Here is a 19,695-nt window from a genome sequence, read left to right as displayed (position 1 = left end):
TATATTGATAGAAATATTACTATTAAAGTACATATAATTTCATGTAATTCTTAACAAAAACTGTGGATTAGATATTGTTTGTGATATTTATGTTTTACTACCTTTTGGATGAAGAAATGAAGACCCAAAGGAAGGCGTTCCTGCCCCACCTCCACCTACACTTCCAAGGACTTGCAGCGTTCAGATCCTGGTGGATGCCCCTTCTGTAAGGACCACACACCTCTGTCTGTAAAATGATCTTTTTCCCATTCGTGTCCACAGAGGCCTCTGCCTGCTTGGGAGACACCCTCCTCCACCGTGGTCCTGCTCACTCAAGGGTTTGGGTGGATGCTTTACCTACAGGACCCCCAGGGCCTGAACTTTAGTGTCAGAGAGGTGGAAGTGTGGGGGATGGTGCCTCACTTACCAAAGGCAGATATTTTGCTTCTGTTTCCCATATGCAATCAGTTATTGCATGCTGACCACCCACTCCCTCATTTACACGTCCCTAAACTCATGTCACTGCTGCAGCACCTGGTGAGCCTGAGCTGCCAAGTCATTTACCTGCTTCGTTCTACCTGAAATATGGATTTTGTTAGCCCTCTCCATGCACACGTCCTCACTCCTTAAAACTAGAAAGGTCGACTTCTGTCATTATAAAAAGCAAGGGATAGAATGGGGGAAATCAGTGCCAACATCTGGTTATCATTTTAACAAAAGAGAATCAATTTCTGTGGACACCTGCTCTTCTTGAGCTAAGGTACAGTATTAAAAGATTCCAACCTGAAGAGAGTACGCCACAAAATCTATTCTGTAAATAATACGCTTGTGAGTCTAATATTTTTAAAACATGTTTGATATGAACCAAGTAGTTCTTGTGTCATTCTCTAAAAGGAAAATTAGCCAAGGTTTAAGGAGATGAAATCATCTGGATTAAAAAAGAGTAATTGATTTCAAAGTCCAAAAAGTAAAGCCATTTTGCAATAATTATGACTCTATTTAACAAACTCTTGCCAATGTTGTCAACTCCAGTCTTTGCTGAACACTTCAACATGGCACCCAGGGGGAGGCTTCAAACCTGACAGCCATTTCCTATTTGTCAGGAACAAGAAAGAGAGATTTATAAGAAAATGAGGTCTCCCCCTTTCCGATGTGAAAATAAAGGGCTGCCTGGGAGACATATCCAAGAATAGGCAGTGTGAGGACCTAATGGGTCATGACAGCTCTGATATAGAAGTTATCTCCCCTCAGTAGGGGTGGTCTCGTTACCCATTTGGGGCTGTGTTTTGCCACAACAGCCATGAATGATGAGGCCACCCTTATCTCACAGAGATGAAGACCATATTCTGCAACTCTGTGACATATTCTTTCTGTACAACCAGCTATAGAATAGATTTTATTTCCCAAATGCAATTATCCACATGCAAAACACACACACACACACACACACACACACACACACACAGAGAGAGAGAGAGAGAGAGAGAGAGAGAGAGTTGCCTGTCTTTACATGACAAGAATGCTCCACTACTGACATGTTGAAAGAGATCTCCCCTCCTCTACAACTGCAGTACTTGACTGACTTTAACAAAACCAACTCCCTTTTCTCTATTAATATGATTTTTATACTAATTTAGATCTCTATGCTAAAACATTTTAGAAATGGCACTGGCACATTTTAAAAACCAAAGAGTGACACCCTTTGTCTGTGAAGTGAAAAGCAAACAGAATCCTTGTCTATAAAGTTCAGTGTTCAGCATCACCTCTGTCCCCTGGGCTATCAGCATCACAAAGCCGACAAAATGCACGTTCTTGGGTCAGTTCTTTTCTAAAGCAGGGCTCCTGGTGGGAAGCCTAGTGACATGAGAGTGCATAAATCTTAGCCTTGCTTAAATCAACCAGTCATTCCATATTGCACTTTCTCTTTTTTTGGTTTTAAATTATTTATTAAAAGACACAATGCCTGTTAGGGCAACCTCATCAGGATGGAGAACATGGACTCAGTGACTTATGCATAAATCTGCAACTCAAATGAAAACTGTGGGGAAACTTCAAACAGTAACAGAAGAGAAGGCGCTCAAAAGTGAGGTGTCTCCCTCTCTGATTTCAGTTCAGAAGAAGAGATGTCTTGTAAATATTTTGGTTTTATTCTCCAAATGTTTTCCCCCTTGTTCAAGGTGAAGTGCTTTCATTTATGAGGAAAGTGCAGTTTTCCTTGTAAAAGCACAGGGCGTCTTGCTTAGCGTTAGTTTTGTCCCTCCTTTCGGAGGTGCATACGGGGTGGTGGGGAGGTGAAGGGCTAGCTGCTCTCTGTCTCTTTTTCTTTGCTTTGATGAATTCCTCTCCTCATAAACCATACCCCAGCTCGTAATTATAATGCAAAACAGCATCTCCACAGCCTGCTTGGTGCATTTCAAATCTGAAGTTCCTTGAAGTTCTAAGGATTTTTAAATATTGATATTCATTAATTGTGTGGCTTTTTGTGACATAAATGCACATTACATACTTTTATGTACAGGAAACAGCTAAAAATGCCAAGTCACAAATGTTTACATGGCTGTTATGGAAAACAGTACCATGCAAATATATGTCTGCTTCTTAAATTCTGTTAGCAGTTGTAAGACAGTCAGATACCACCCGTGGGATCTTGTGCCCTCATGAAACACAATTACAATGAGAATATCTCATTATCTCATTGGCTTTAGCTTACTGCTCTGTTACCATGGTTTCAAATACACAGAGGAGTCTGAAACTAAGAGTGCTGCTAACAAAGAACATATCCTTGTACAATGACATCAGATCATGTTAGACAGAATAGACTTAATTAAATACCCCCTGATGGAGGCCAAAATACAGAAGTTGAGTCTACTTTTTAAAAAGCAAACCAGTCATTTAAAAACATTCTGCTTAATTTACTTGGGAATTTTTAAAATTCCCTTTTAACAGCAACTACAAACTCTGAACTCAGATCCCATTTAATATTCTCTGGTAGTGTTGAGTTATGGAAATGGAAAAGCAAAAGATAACTGTCAGAAGAGAACGATGTCAAATGTGGTTTCTGCTGAATGTCCCGCCACTCTGCCAACTTCTTCACAGACTAAGGCATCGGAGCAGTTCTAAGGGTGTTAACTACTGGGTCTTCTGCCATGGAACATGAATTCCAGCTTCCTGAGGCAATCTGGTTCTGCCGTACACATTCAGGCATGTCACCTTTTTTCTAATGCTGTGAGTGTGTATCTTTGCAAAACTAAAATTATACCATTTCTGATGATGGGAAAGAAGTTGATTTTACTAGACGAGAATTCACAGCTTTGGCCTCTTGGATTTCCACATCTGTGTAACTTGCCATAATTTGGTTGATTTCCAGTCCCTGCTGGACTCTGAACTCATCTAAGTGCCTCATGGATCCTGCCAATGTGGTTTTTGTTTAAGCAAAGCTTTGAAATACAGTTTAGTATGACAAATCATTTAGGCTTCAGAATTATCATAGTGTATAATCGTTTTCTCCCAAAGACCTAAAATTGCAGCTTGCATTTTTCTATGCTGTAAAATTAAGTTTTGTATAATAGAAATTTTCCTTGTCAGTGTGAAGTGTTACAACCCCCATAATGCCCCCACACAGACATGCACACACACGAATTATAGCAGTAAAAAAAAATTTAAATCACTTGTAGGCCCTGGAGACTATCGAGTGACATAATGTGACAATAATGATGTCCCTAGTGGTGTTAATTGATTTTGTCCTGGTGGAGAGGATAATTTGGCTTCCAAAGTGACTGAAGGATCATGGACTTACTGACTGGTCTGCCTAGGTAGTATTACCATTAATGAACAGCAAACACGCTTTCCTCCTTAAAAGATACTGGTAATTATGAGGAAGGGAAGATGGAAAGCCATGGGTTCTTAATCATTCAAGGTGGGTTAATTCTGAGCTGTTTGCATTAAAAGGGGATATATGTTAAAAGATTGTGAATTAGCTATTCAGAGTCTCACTCCATAAAATCCAGCTGCTTTTCTGCTACCTTAGAAAGATCAGTGAATAAGTCAAGTGATTTGTAAAGTGTTCTTTAACAGAAAAAAATAGCAATTGGCAGCTGCATGTGCTGTGTGATTAAAAGTGATACATCATCTGCCAAGCTGGCTTACTTTATTGGTCTACATTCCTTTCTTTATGGCTTCTAATTGGTGTGATTTTGAAAATACATTTAAAATGAAAAACACATCTTATGCTAAACTGTGTGTGTGTGGAATAAGATATTCAGATAACTCACTGATTTTTTCAGAGGAGCTGGATATATTTGAGAATCATTCAAATTAAAACCAAAGAACTGAGGTTACGCAAACACAAGTGTTATCTGTTTCAGTTTAAGGGTGCCGCTATTCTGTAAGTTACCAAGCTTGAAAACTTTAGAGGTTTCTCAATTTGTTTCTTCCCCTGTGGGTTCAACTAGTTGCCAAGCCCCACCCATTCTAGCAGGCCCAGAGACTGTCTGCCTGTAGACATCATTTCTGATGTAGTAGTTGTTCACGGCTGTGTGCATTCTAATCCATTGCTATTTGTATAGTACCAATTGTTAAAGATTTTTGTACTTTATTCCTGCAAATTATCATTTAATAATCTTTTGAATATGCCTCTATCTCTGTTGATATGCTACTGTCTTGATTTTTGTTAGCTCTAATTTAAACTGTAGTAATTCTTTTTAGGGGTAGTTTTTAGCTTTTTACTCCTTTTCTTTTTTCTAGTAATAGTTTTTAACTGGTTTAAAATTCCAGTCTCCTCCTACTCTCTTAATTCATGCTCTATACTCTAGCTTTTTATATTTAAGTAAACTATTTTTAAAACTCATAAATATAGTGTATATACAGAAAACCAAACAAATCATGATGCTGCAGGTATATTGTTCAAGAAAGTTTTCCTGAGTTACTTTTTGTTTTGTTTTGTTTACACAGTTCTGGAAATCAAACACATGACCTCACAAAAGTGAAATGGGAATTTTTATGCAAGTGATTCATTGAGGGAATATCCTTGACTCTAACATATGAGGGAATAAATGAAGTGAGACAGAGAGGAGAAAAATTGTAAAGAATTTACCTTACTTTCAAGCTTACAAATTAGTTTGCCACAATTTCATGGATGCTGGTAAGTTCTGGGTCAGAAACTTATTGTCAACAATAGCAGTAGGCAGAGTGTCAGCGTTTGAATTAGTTTTCTGATCCTTAATTCCAATAAGATGATGTAAATAGTATCATGCAATGCTCTGCACAAATAGTGAGTTTTGTTAGTGGAGAGGAGCCCTAAATGTAGAGACTTGTATCTTTTATAACAGCCAGCCATCTGTTTCAATTTTGCCATAGGAGATACTGTCTTTCTTACATTTGTAAAAGATGATAAATAAACCTCCTCTTTGTTCCAAACAGACCCTATTTTTATCTTCCCAGTTGTTCACTCTATAAATATCCTTGTAAGGATAGTGCAGAACCGAGGTATTCAGTACCTCAGGCTTTCAAGATAAACTGAAATATGAAAGACTCATGAATTGACTCCAAAAGAGGAATCTGGGTTCAACTAAAGTACTGTGATATTGTGGGCAGCTCTGGAGTATTAGTGACCCCTCCAACTGAACTTTTCTACTTCTGTGTCACTCAGCTATTGACTATGGAACACTCTGATAGGGCGACAACTTCCTAAGAATCCAGGTAAGTGACTTTCTTTGATGTAAGGTAATTCTCAAAACAAAGACTGAGCTGTGATCTCAGCATAAGCTGAGTCAAGGAGATCTGGGTGGGACACGAATACTGTTAATTGTTATGAGATGAACTTGCACAGGTAACAACCTAGAACAATACACTGAACATTAACAATAGCCGGAGCCACCCCCTTTCACCTCCTTCCCTGTTTTTGAGCATCCTATACCTCCCCAAAGATAGCTATTGGCTTAACTATTCATACCATAAGTTGGTGTTCTGTTTTTTAAACTTTGCACAGATTCCTTTATTCCTATGTACTCTTTTGTGCCTATTTTTCACTCAACATTGTTTTGATGAGATTCATCCATATTACTGTGTATGTGCAGTAATTTGCTCACTTCCACTGCCATAGTGCTTTGTGGATATACCACAATGTATTTATGCATTCTTCTGTTAGTAAGTATTTAGTTCATCCTTGTTTGGGATGTATTGAGGAATGCTATAATATTTTTGTACGTAACTGTTATGCTTACATGTCTGATAGATGCATATGTTACAATTAACTCGTTGTTTCATAGAATATGAAAACTCAGTTTTAGTATCTACAGTCAACCATCTTTCCAAATTAGTAATTCCAATTTATATTCCTATCAGCAGTGTGGGAAAGTTCCGTTTACTCCGTGACTTTACTATCCTTTAATCTTTTATATTTTAGCTTTTTTAGTCAGTGCATAATTACATCCCATTGGAGTTTTAACTTGTATTTCTATCATGACTAATAAAATTGAATTTTTTTGCATTACAGCTCAATGATTTAGGTCATTACTTTTAAGTACTCATTTCTAATATTATGTTTTTTCAAATATTTTATTTTTATATTTTATAACTTTTATATTTTAAGTTCATTTCAAATATTCTAAATATTTATGTCAAATATTTCATCTCAAATGGCCTCCGAAGCATTCTTGTTTGGAAGATGATTGGATTATGAAGGTGGTATAGTGGATTTACTGCGAAGACCTGGGGTCTAATCAGAAGAGACGGTCACTGAGATAAGACCGGAAGGTACATCTCCCTTCCTGGTTCCTCCTTCCTCTCTGCATCCTGGTGGCCCGGCTGTGAGTAGCTTTCCTCTGCAGTGCTGTTCTGTCCTGGGGCCACAGACCATGAACTATGCAGGTGAATCATATTAAACCTCTCCTGTTAGCTGCAGGTGTAAGGTATTTGTCCCAGCAATAAGAAAATGACCTGAAAAATAATTCAGTCACTTTTTCTAGTATTGTATTTTCCTTAATTATTTGTAGGAATTTGTTACATATAGTACATATAAGTTATCTGTTATGTATGCATATATAATACCTTCTCACATTCTATAGGTACCTTTTCACATTTCTAGTGATGTTATATGTGGAGTATAAATATTATTATTTATTTATTTTTGTTTGGTACGGGGGATTGAACACATGACCTTGCAATTGCCAGGTAGGTGCTTATGCTACTAAGTTAAATCTCCAGCTTTCTTAATTTTAATATTATCCAGCTTTTCATTTTATAAAAATAATGGTTAATGCATTTTGTGTCTCATTTAAGCAGTCTTGCTTACTCTAGATGATGAAAATATTCTTTTGTGAGCTCATGTCTTTTTGCTCTTTTACACCCTACATTTATATCTGCAGTTCACCACTGACTTGAGTGAAGTATGACAAAAAAGTCAATTCATTCCTTTTCAAAAATTATAGATTTAGGACTCATATTAATATGAATTTGCACATTACTATTTTTTAAAAGGCCATCTTTCCATCATTCATAAAAAATATGGTCAGCTCTGGACACTGTATTTTGTTTTATTGATATTTTTGTCTTACTTTGAGCCAAGTCCATATTATTTAACTATTCCAGCTTGTTGGGAATTTTTTACATCTAATTATGTGAGGTCTTCAATGTTTTTCCTTTTCAAGATAACTTTTAATGGTCTTTGCCCTCTGCATTGCCAAATAAAATTTAAAGTCAGTCTGTCAATTTTTAAAAACAACATGACAAAACAAAACATGTCTTGGACATTTGATAGAGGTTTATTGAATCAGTTAATCAAGGGAAGAATTCACTTCTTATATAGTTAAAATTTCTAATCCGTGAGCATTTTGATTTGTTTAATTTCATTATACTTCAGTTTGCAACAATTTTTGAAGGTCTTCAATTTCTTTGAATAAGCTTTGCACTTTTCAGTGTGATGATCATATCCATTTTATTAGATATATTTTCAGTTTAGTTTAATTTAGCTTAATTAGTTTCATTTAATATCTTTTGACACTATGAGAAATGTTTTAATTTTTTTCTTTTTTAATTGTTGCTGGAAGATAAAAAAGGAATTTATTTGAAAATTTGCTTTTATATCTGAAGACGTTTCCAAATTCATTAAAAAATTTTAACAGTGTTTATATGTTGCTTTGGATTTTCCAGGCACACAATGTGTTACCTGAAAATAATGGGAATGTACCTTCCTTATAAATCCAGGTATAATCTGCATTTTTCTTTCCTCATTGTGATAACCAACATCTCAATACAAAGTTGAATAAAAGTAAAGACTGTTCATCCTTCCTCCCTTCATCTCTCACCTAAGAAAGAAGACTTTTACCAACAAGTATGATTTTTTTTTTCTGCAAGGTTTTTCATACCATTCACTCTTTCATTTTTACAGATGTTTTTCAATCAGATTCAGGGTACTTTATTCATTTCAAGTTTGCTAAAAATTTCTAAAAGAAACATAATTTGAATTTTATCAAATGTTTGTAGTACAACTATTTTGACCAAACTATTTGATCATGATCCTATTTTATCACGTTATTTTCTTTGTTTGCTTATCTGAATAATACTGACTGATTTTATAGTGTTAAACTGATCTTACATTTTTACAATAATCTAACTTATTTATGAAATACTATGCTTTTAATGTACTGCTGGCTTTTATTGGCTAATATTTTGCTTAGGATTTTGTTACTTATGTTCATGAAAAAAATGGGTTATAATTTTAACATCTTATAATGTGTTCGTAGGTTTTGATATTACGTTATATTTGTTTCAAAAACAAGTTTTAAAAACTTGTTTTGGAGAGGAATTCTGACTCTTTCTGTTCCATGTGAGAGTTTAATTAATCGGTGTTATATCTTCTTTAAATTATTGACAGTCTTTAGTTACTGAAACAATTTGTTTACTAGATTAAATTAGTTAAAATTTCTTTTCTTTTCAATCATTTTCATTAAGTTGTATTTTTCTAGGAATTTCCCCTTCTTTATATATGTTTAATTGCATTGCTAAAAAGTCACTTGTAATATTTTAATTTTTCCATATCTCCTGAGGGTATACTTTCTGCTGTTTTCCTTTTCTCTGTTCCTTATTTCTCCTCCTTCTTCTCCTCCTCCAATATTTTTATTGAAGACTATAATTTTATATGTAAAAAGGCTCTTCATTTTTGATGGGGTTAAATGTCTCCATTTACCCTTCTTCAGTTGAAAACATTGTAAGTCAAGAAAGTATTTAATACACCTAATGTAGTTTAACCTAGCACATCCTAAACAGGCTTGGAACCCCTTAGCCTATAGCTAGGCGAACTCATCTAGCACAAACCCTGTTCCTCAGCCGGAGATTTAGCTCAGCGGCACAAGTGCCTGCCTTTGCAAGAGTGTAGTTGTGAGTTCGATCCTCGGTACCAAAAAAAAAAAAAAAAAAAAAAAAAAAAGCCTATTCACCATAAACTGTTGAGACTCTTGTGTAGTCTCTTAAAAATACGATGGGAAGCAAAACATAAACACCAGCAGCATAGCATATTGCAGAGTATTTATTGGCTATCTACCCTCAAAATCTGTGGTCACAGGAAGCTCTGGGTCACCACACGAGCCAGCACAAGAGAGTAGCAACTTCTCGGGGGTGGAAAGATCAACATTCAAGACTTGAAGTCCTAAATGTGTATCAATTTTGCACCGTGACAAAATAAAAAAAAAATCACAAGTTCAACTATCAGTATTTATGGCTCCTCTATAAGCTTTAGCTTTATTTTATAAATTTTGTTACTTTGTTTTTCATTGCAAGTTCAGTTAAGAATTTCTAAAGTACACGCAATTTCTTTAAAATGAAGTCATTTATTTCTAAGATTTGAGAAACATCTGGAATATCTTTAAAATTATTTTTGTTTTTTAAACTTAAGCTCACTGTAGTCAGAATGTACTCTAGATTTTAGTTATTTAAGATTTGTTTTACAGAGCAGAATATGATCAATTTTTGTATGTTTCACCAAGATTTGAAAATAACATGTATTATGCATCTTTGAATATGGGTAAATAAAATTATCCTTAATCCAGTTATTTGATCTACTACAGACTTATTTTTATCTACTTATTTCTTCTATTTCTGAGAAGTTATTAAAATCTACAAGTATTATGTGAATTGTCTGCTTCTCCTTTTAGTTCTCTCCAATTTCATTGTATAAGTTTCAGAGTAAGATTGTCCTGTACAGTCAAATTTGGAATGATCATATACTTCTATTCAGTTGATCCTTCATCATTATAAAATGCGCCTTTTTAATTTTTAGACATGCTCTTTTCACTTATCTTTCTTATACTAATAAAGATATTCCCATGTTAATTAATGTAATATGCCTATTAATGTAATAGGCATACTGACAGTGTTTGCCTATTATAGAGGGTGTTTTTGTCCTTTGTTCTGTGTCCTTCTATTTAACATCTATCATTTGTAATTTATGCAGAATTACATTTTGGCTAGCCTGGAAAACTTGTCTGTCAGTTGAAATAGTACATTTGTATCTGGTATGACTTCTGACAGAGTTTTGAGTGAATGTGTAATCTTCCTATTTGTTTTCCATCTGTTCCTGTCCTGTTCTTTTTACTAATTCTGTATCTTTGTTACCCTATGTCCTTTGAGTTGATTAGCTATTTGTTTATAGATTTTTCTATCCTTTGAGTGACTATCTTAAAATTACAACATATACCTTCAACTTATAAACTTTAACACAAACGATTTCTTTCATATTTCTTAAGAAATGAGTTAGAACTCTAGCTTCACTCACCCATCCTATCTTTTGTGCTACAATATGCTATCATACTCATTTTTTTTTCTGAAGAGCTTTTTTTTCTAATGGACTTCTTTTTATATTTCTTTTAATATGGGCTCTTTTAGCAGCAAATTATCATAGTTTTAAAATTTTCTATTTCAACTTAAATTTTTAAAAAATATTTATAGAAGTATTATGCAAGTACACTGACTTTAAATGTCATGGTTTATGTCAGTGGCCCCCAAGCGTCATGAATTATGGACTTGACCAAATCTAGCATTTGTGATTGGTTTGTTGTCTAGCGCTTGGATTGGTGGTGTGAATGCTACACCCACCTGGGGATGGAGCCAGGATGACACAACAGCGGGAAGAGAGTGTCTCTCTTTCTCTTGCCCTTGGGGCCTTGCTGTTTGCAGTGGCCATGAATGGCTGCCCTGCCATGCCAGCTGCCTTGGAGCCAACTGAGTATGGACTGAAATCTCCAAGAACTGTAAGAAATAAAACTTTCCTTCCTTCATTTTAGGTGTTGGGTGTTTTGTCCCAGCAATGAGTAAAAAGTAACCAGACACCTAATTTAATGATATATGACAAATATATGTATTTGTGTTGCCACTGCAATGATCACAATATAGAAAGGTTTCCATTTCACCTGGGTTTCTCACACTTAATCCTCTTGCCACAATTCCACTCTCTGGTAACCACTGGAATAGCTTTCTATCCCTAAACTCTGCTTTTTCTGAGATTTCATGTGTAAGGAACCATGATATTTTGTTTCTGGTTTCTTTCACTTAGCATAATGCTCTTGAGAGTCATGCATGGATATTTGCTCCTTTTTGTGTCATCTGTATCAGTATTAAAAAATTAGCTCTGTGTAAAAATGAACAATTCATTTTTATCATTTTACGTAACACAATTTGTTTATTCATTCACCAATTGGTAGACATTTGAATTGCTTCTAGGTTTTGGCTACTACAGATAAATTTGCTATAGATATTCACGTGCGTTTTTCATGGACATATCTTTACTAATTAAGTTTATTGGCACATTTTAGATACATATGATAATCACATTCATCATTGGGAGCTTGTACCTGTATATCATATATCTTGGTTCCTTTTTGTTCCCCACTCTCCTATCTTTTCAAAGACATGTGTTTTTATTCTTTTTGGTTAAAAATATGACAGACTGCTGAGTTTGTGATATATGTTATGTTTAACTTTCCAAAAACTACTAAATTGTTCTTCAAAATGATTTTACAATTTTACTATTCTCCTAGTAGTATGCATATGAGGGACCTGGTTTCATATCTTTGGCAACACCTGGTATTTTCAGTTATCAAAATTTTAACTATTTTACTAGGAATATATTGTCTTCTTGTTGAGATTTTAATCATATTTTCTTGGTGACTAATGATGCTGGGAGTCTTTCCATGTGTTTATTTGCCACCTACATATCTTTTTAAAAAGTGTCTATTTGCCTATTTCAAAATTGCATTTTTGGCCATTACATTGTAAAAGTTTTAAAAATAAATGTATTATGGCTATAAATCCTTTATCAGATAGATGTTTTACAAATATAATCTCCCAGTCAGATTACATTTGCGTGTTCTTAACATGAATTTTCATGAAATCCAATTTATATATTTTTCGTCTATGATTTATGTTCGTTTCTTATTCTAAAATCTTTATATTTAACTCAAGGTTACAAATATTTTATCCTGTTTTTTTATAAGTTTTATAGTTCCAGTTCCTTCATACCATTTTTTTTACTAATTTCAAGCCAAATTTTGTATACAATATTAGACAAGAGTCAAAACTTACATATTTGCATAAATAATAATAATATTACATAAATATTCAATTTGTTTACATTATTTGCTGCAAATGATAGTTATTCTATGCCAGTTGAATTACCTTTACATTAAAAAATTATTATTACATTAATAATAATAACAATAATAATATTACATAAATATTCAATTTGTTTACATTATTTGCTGCAAATGATAGTTATTCTATGCCAGTTGAATTACCTTTACATTAAAAAAATCATACATACAGTCTACTTCTGGAGCCTCTATTCTATTCCACATTTATATGTCTATTGTTACTCTAGTTTCTACTGTGATGGTTTAATAAATTGTGAAATCTGACACTGCAACTCTTTCGGATTTGTCTTTTACTTCTTTTTTCTTCAAATTTTGTTTTGGATATTCTAGTCCCTTTGCATTTCTGTGTAAGAAAAGAATTTTTGGATAATTTCTGGGCACTACATTGTTAAATAAGCCTGCCAGGTTTTCTCTGGGAGGAGGGAGAACTGTATGGAATTTATAGATCAGTTTTGGAAAGGTTGACATCTTAATAATAGTGATATTTCTAATCCATGAGTATAGTATATCTTTTTACTTACTTAGGCCTTATTTAATTTCTTTCAACAAGATGTTGTTGTTTCTTATGTGTATGGCTTATATGCGTATTTTAAAGATTTTTCCTGAGTATTTTACTTTTATATTGCTGTAAATGAAATTTAGGAGTTTTCACATTCACTTTATTATTGCTAAAAATATAGAAAAATAATTTATTTTTATACATGGTTCTTATATGCTGCTACATTGGTAAACTCAATAGTTCTCAGAGCTTTTTCATAGATTTTAAAGAATACCTATATAATTTCACATGCAAAAGAATTAAAATAATTTATGTGTTCCTTTCTTATCTGGTTTCTCTTTTTTGTTTTACCGAGTAATCAGATCTTTGGACTGACTAGTGGTGAGAATGAACATCTTTGTCTTTCTTTTGAGTTTTGGAGAGAAGCATTCAGTCTTAGAATTTTAAGAATTTCATATTTGTCTCTTTACTTGAGAATTATTTTTAGTATGGCTCTTGGATTTTACCGGATTTTATCCTGATTTATCGAGGTGCACTTTAATGTTTAGCTTGTGAATGTTAAATGAACTTTACATTTCTGAAGTAAATTCCCCTGAATCATGTTCCATTATACTTTCCGTATGTTCCTAGATTCCATTTATTAATATGTTGTTAAGAATTTTTGCATCTTAATCATATATGAAAAATATTGGTCTGGTATTTTTTTGCCTTCCAACAGTTTTGTATCATTTTTTTATGAGTGGAATGTTAGCCTCACAAAATGAAGATTAACTTTTTCCTTTTTTTGAGGGGGGCTATTGTTGACAAATGCTTTTTCTTAGTGTAGTATTCTGAGTTTGCATTTACTTTCTTTCAAGAAGCTTTTTAAGAACTGTTGCATCTTCCTTTGTATTCCATTGTTTTTGTTGACATGTCAACTGTCAGTCTTATCTTTATTTCTTTTAAAATACTATGTTATGCATACATGTGTGTTCTAAATGTGTCCTTTTTGCCTGTATTTTTATCAGTTTTTAAAATGGTACTCCCAGACATGCTTTTAAAACTTCTTATCCTTCTTGATTCATCATATTCATTTTTAAGGGCTTATTTTTTTTTCAGTTTTGGTAAATTGTCAGTTACTACCTTTTCAAACATTTCTTTGTCTTAATAGTCTCTGTCCTATTCTTGGATTTCAGTTGTTTGCATAGTAGATGTATTTGTTGAGTTCCGTATGATCCCTTTTATATTCTGTGCTCTCTAAACTTCAAATTGCTTCAAAGTGTATACTTTATAATAACCTCTTTTGCAGATCATGAATACTTTTTCTAGCTGTGTGTTATATTCTAGAAAGTATATTATTTTTAATAGGTAGATTTTATACTTGTGATAAAATGTTTTATCTTTTTCCTTGTTACAGTTATTTTAAATTTCATATTGCTTATGGTTTTGTTTTCACAGTATACTATTTCTTTTAGTTTTATCTTTGGTACATCAAGTAATTTTTATTTGAGTTACAGACTTTGGGTACGATAAATTGTAGAGATTAAGAATGAAATCTTTTTTTTTTTTTTTTTTGTCTTTTTTCCTTTTTATCGGTACTGGGGATCGAACTCACGACTGCCTGCTTGTAAGGCAGGCGCTTATGGCGCTGAGCTAAATCCCCAGGCCCAAGAATGAAATCTTTTTCTAGGAAATTTTCTTTAGCCTCTAGCATGCGTTGAGGAGTAGCATGTAAATGTGACCCACTGATTTATGTATCATGACTAGATTCAAGGCTGGGTGCCAGTCTCTCTGGGAATCAGTCTACTGTTCCTCCTTAGACTTTTAATCCTTCTAGAGTCCTGAATCGAAGCATTTGGTTTTATCGTGCCCTCTTCACTTAGTATTTCCTCCAATTTATTTTTTATATACATAGAACTATAAGACAATTGATAGCTCAACTTCCTAAATGTTGCCTGATTAAATTAATGTCTCTATGTTTTACAGCAATTTGAGACTAAGATAAAAGTTGAGAGGAAAGTATATACATACAATAGCCCTATCATTCATGTCTTGCATTAGTGAGGTACATTTGTTCCAATTTATTACTCAATATTGATCATATTATTTAACATCTGTAAGTTACATTAAGATTCACTCTTTGTGTTGTACATTCTATGGGTTTTGACAAGTGCATAATGATATGTAATGTGATGATTAATTTTGATTATCAACTTGATTAGATTGAGAAATGCCTTTTCATGACTTTATAGCTTATATCTTTGTATGGATATTCATTTGTGTGGGTGTACCACAATTTGTTCATCAGTTCAACTATGGAAGAACATTTTGACTACATCCATGTTTTAGAATTATGAATAAAGGTGATATAAAGAAACATTAGTATGTAGTTTTTGTATGAATGTTAGTTTTCAATTCATTTGGAGGATCACAATTGCTATCTCACAAGATAAAAGTATGTTTGGTTTTCTACGAAACTGTCAAATCTTCTTCCAGTGTGACTGTATCATTGTGTTTTCTGAATTGTAGTGAATGAAAATTCCTATAACTATATTATTGTCAACATTGGGTGTTGCTGGTATTTTAGATTTTTTCCCCCAAATCATAATGGGTGTACTGTAGTATCTCATTGTTTTAATTTGTGATTCCTTAATGACGTAGGACATTAAACATCTTTTAGTATGCCTGTATATCTTCCCTTGTGAGTTAACTGTACAAAAATTTTCCATTTTTAAATTAGATTGTTTGCTTAACATTGTGGAACCTTAAGAGTGCTTTGTACATTTTGGATAACAGTCCTTTATCAAATACCTGTTTTGCACTTTTCTGCCATCATAGTTTGTCTTTTCATATCTTACTATTGTGTTTCACAGAGCAGGGTTTACAATAAAGGAAGTCTAACTCATCAAGTTTTTATTTCACAAGTCATGTTTTTAATATTGTATCTAAAATGCCATTCTTAAATACAAAGTTAGATAGATCTTATGTATTATCTATTTTCTAGAGTTTTATAGTTTGATATCTAAGAGTAAAAAAAATCTAAATTTGTAACTCCTCTCAACTTCTTAAATTATCTCCCTGTACAGCTTACAGACTGACACATAACCTTGAGGATTTTAGACAGTTGCTTTTGCTGTTCTGTAATTCCCTTCTCTCCTGAATCTTGACCCCCTCAAGTCTTCACTGCCCTGGTGCCCTGAACTCCAATTTGTCTATCTCCATAAGATTGCTGAAAGCTTTGTTCACTTCTGTCTTTTAGCATTGTTTGCTTCTTTGCTTTTATGCTTCTTCATCCATGGTGTTTATGAACTGGAAGTACCTCAAGGAAAAAAGAGATGTAGGACGTTGTGCTCACCGCAGAGACTTTCTCTTGTTTCTGAGGCTGACCCTTTAACTCCTGAGTGATTGTACATGTACCAACTCCCCACAAAGTGTAAACAGTATATATACACTAATAAAAAATGAGAAAAAAAAGAATCTGGTTCAATGTTCCCCAAATAAATGAAGGTTGACTAAATGAATGAATCAATCAATCAATCCTAGCAATCTCTAATGTGCCCAAAGTAAGAACCTTAAAAATATTAAATCTATCCTTTAAATTACCTCTTGACAAGATTAGTCTGCAATGAGCCAGTCTTCTAAATCCAAAAGATAACAATTCAAAGACACAATTTGCGTGTGTCTTGCTTCCCTAAAGTCCTTGAAAGTTTCTCAGTCTCCACGTTTGGCCCCTGTCTGGGAGCAGAGCTCACAGTGGCCTTTATTCTGTGCTTCATGTGTGTGTTTCCAGGTGCAGTGTGTACCTCGCACACGCTATCAGGAAATACCACAAATCACAATATGTTCTCATGCTTATGTGCCTTTGCCTGTGTTTCCTTTTGCTCACAACATTCTTCTGATGGTCTTGCAAATTACCTAGTTACTCATCTGTCTATCTCCACATCAAATGGCACCTTTTCTGGGTAACATTCCCTGAGGTCTCCCCCTATGAGGAGTTAAGAATTTTCTCATTTATGTTCTCGTGACTATTTTTCAAACTCCAGTCACAGTCTTCTCACTTTGTGTTTTCTTAACTTTAGTTTTCACTAATACTAATTTATCAGGCTCATCATAGGGAATTTGTGCCTGTGCATAAAATATCTCAGTTCTGGTTTTCCTACTCCCTTACTCTTCCTTCAACCTTTCTCCTCATCCTCATTTGCAAAAGCTTTGTTTCTATTATTTCTCTTTTTTCTTCCTTTTCTCCCTCCTTCCTTGTCCCCTTCCCATCTGAACATGTTCATCCTACTTCCCAACATGCATCCTTCATTTTGCTCTTTATTTACCCTTTGGGTTTCTCACACATGAGAAACAATAGAATAAACTTGTGTGTCTCATTTATTTTGCTCAAGATTTGAGTCTCCAGGTACATCCACTTTCCTATAAATGACTCAAATGTACCCTTCTCTACACCACAATAGTACTCCATTGTATACAAATGTCACATCTTCTTTATCTGTTCATCTTATGATGGGCATATGAGCCGTTTCCAAGATTTAGCTATTATAAGTTGTGCTGCTATATACATGGGAATGCTTTATCTGTGGTGCTTTTAACTCTTTTGGGACGATACCTAGCATGGGAGTAGCTGGGTCAAATGGAACCTATAGTTTTATTCCTCAATATGGAGGAATCTCCACATTGATTTCCATTGTGGTTGTTCTAGTTTACCGGCAGTGGAGGGTTCTGTTATCCTCGCAGCCTCAACAGCATTTGTTATTGGGTGATTTCTTGATAGCCATTTTTTTTTAGAGTGAGATAGAATCACAGCTTTGTTTTAATTTGCATTTCTTGCATAACCAGTGATGTTAAATATTTTTTCATGTACTAATTTGCTTTTGTATTTCTTTGTCTAAGAATTGTAACTCACTTTAGATGCACATTTTTGGACTGAGTCTTTGAATTGGGGATTTTTTAAAAAAATTCTTTGTCCATTCTAGATGTTCTTTGAGGAGTAGCTGATAAAAAATTTTCCCATTCTCTGTGTTGTTCTTCACTCTGTTGTGGCTCACTTTGTTGTGCAAAAGCATTTTAATTTTGCTATGTAAAAGCTCCTGCTTGTTGATTCTTTGTAATATTTCTTGTGTGATCAGGGTTTTGTTTTTAAAGTCTTTGCCTATACCTTTATCTTCTAGAATTTTATCTATTCTATCTTCTAGAAGATTGCTTTTGTTTTCATGTTGAGATTTTTGATCCATTTCTATTTTAGTTTTTTTATATGGTAGAAGATATGGGTCCAGGTTCAACTTTTGGGATGTAGAAAGCTAGTTTTTCCAGAATCACTTATTATGGGATGCAGTGAAAGCAGTCCTATGAGGGAAATTTATAGCAGTGAATTCTTATATCAGAAAAACAGAGTGAGTTCAAATAAATAAACTAATGTTGAACCTCAAGCATCTAGAAAAAGAAGAGCAGATTAAACTCAAAGCATAGATGAAATATGAAGAACAGAGTAGACATTAATGCAAATGAAACTAAGAAAACAATACTATGAATCAAAGAGTTGATTCTTTGAAAGATTAAATTAAATAGATAAAGCCTTAAAAAATCTTATTTTAAAAAAGACCCAAATCCATTTAAGTAGGAATGAAAAGGGTGAAAGCATAACAGCTCCTGAAGAAATCCAGAAGATCATCAATACTGCTTTTAAAACCTGTACTAAATTAAAAATTTAGAAGAAATGGCAGACTCCTTGATATAGTACATATGAATCACCAACTCAACAAGACATAAAAATTCTAAATAAAATAATGTTAATGAAATTAAAAAATTAATTCAAGAAAACAACAACAAAGAAAACCCAGATCCCATTGGATTCCACAAGAAATTTAGAGAAGATGCAATGCCACTACTTCTTATAACCTTTGATGAAACTGAAAGGGAAGCAATATTCCCAAACTCATTCCTGGAAGTAAGTATTCCTGTGATACCAAGACCAGAGAAGGATGCAAACTAAAAAAGAGAACTACAGGTCAATCTTATTCATGAATATACATGCAGAAACCTTCAATAAGATACTGGCAAACAGAATGCAGCAAATCATCAATAAGATTATGCACCATGACCAAATGGAATTCATACCAGGAACGCAGGGAAGGTTTAATATATGCAAATCAATAAAATAATATACCACATTAAAAAAGCAAGGACAAAAAGCACGTGATCAACTCAATAGACGCAGGAAAACATTTGACAAAGTCCAAAACACAATCATGATAAAAACTCTTCAGGAAATTGGAATAGTACTTTATTTCAATCTGATAAAAGCCATCTGTGACAAACTAACAGCCAACATCACACTAAATGTTCAAAAACTGAAAGTTTTCACTCTTAAAATCAGAAAAAAGGCAGTGGTGACCACTATCACCACTCCTGTTCAATATAGTTCTGAACACATTAGCCAAAGCAATTAGAAAAGAAAAAGAAATAAGAGAAAAATGGATAGGAAAGGAAGAAGTAAAATTATCATTATTTGTGGATAATAGAATAGCCTAAATAAAAGGCCCCCAAATATCTACCAAAAGATTTGTACATTTAATAACCAAATTCATTAGTAGC

At 33.8% G+C, this 19,695-nt stretch overlaps 1 long non-coding RNA gene across 2 annotated transcripts in view; it reads left to right on the top strand.

Moving 5' to 3' along the window:
* Positions 1-5,487: 5,487 nt before the first annotated feature.
* The window catches only part of LOC106029042 (uncharacterized), a 30,998-nt gene continuing 16,790 nt past the window's right edge, over positions 5,488-19,695 (top strand). For both annotated transcript variants that reach the window (XR_002788211.2, XR_001202687.2), the window contains exons 1-2: positions 5,488-5,676; positions 6,628-6,846. This is a non-coding gene — a long non-coding RNA (uncharacterized LOC106029042). The remainder of the gene's footprint in view (positions 5,677-6,627; positions 6,847-19,695) is intronic.

This window comes from Cavia porcellus, unplaced genomic scaffold (genome assembly GCF_034190915.1).
Source record: "Cavia porcellus strain 051 isolate PalLab524CR breed Dunkin Hartley unplaced genomic scaffold, mCavPor4.1 scaffold_5, whole genome shotgun sequence".
NCBI lineage: Eukaryota > Metazoa > Chordata > Mammalia > Rodentia > Caviidae > Cavia > Cavia porcellus.
This window is presented reverse-complemented; position numbering and strand designations above follow the sequence as displayed.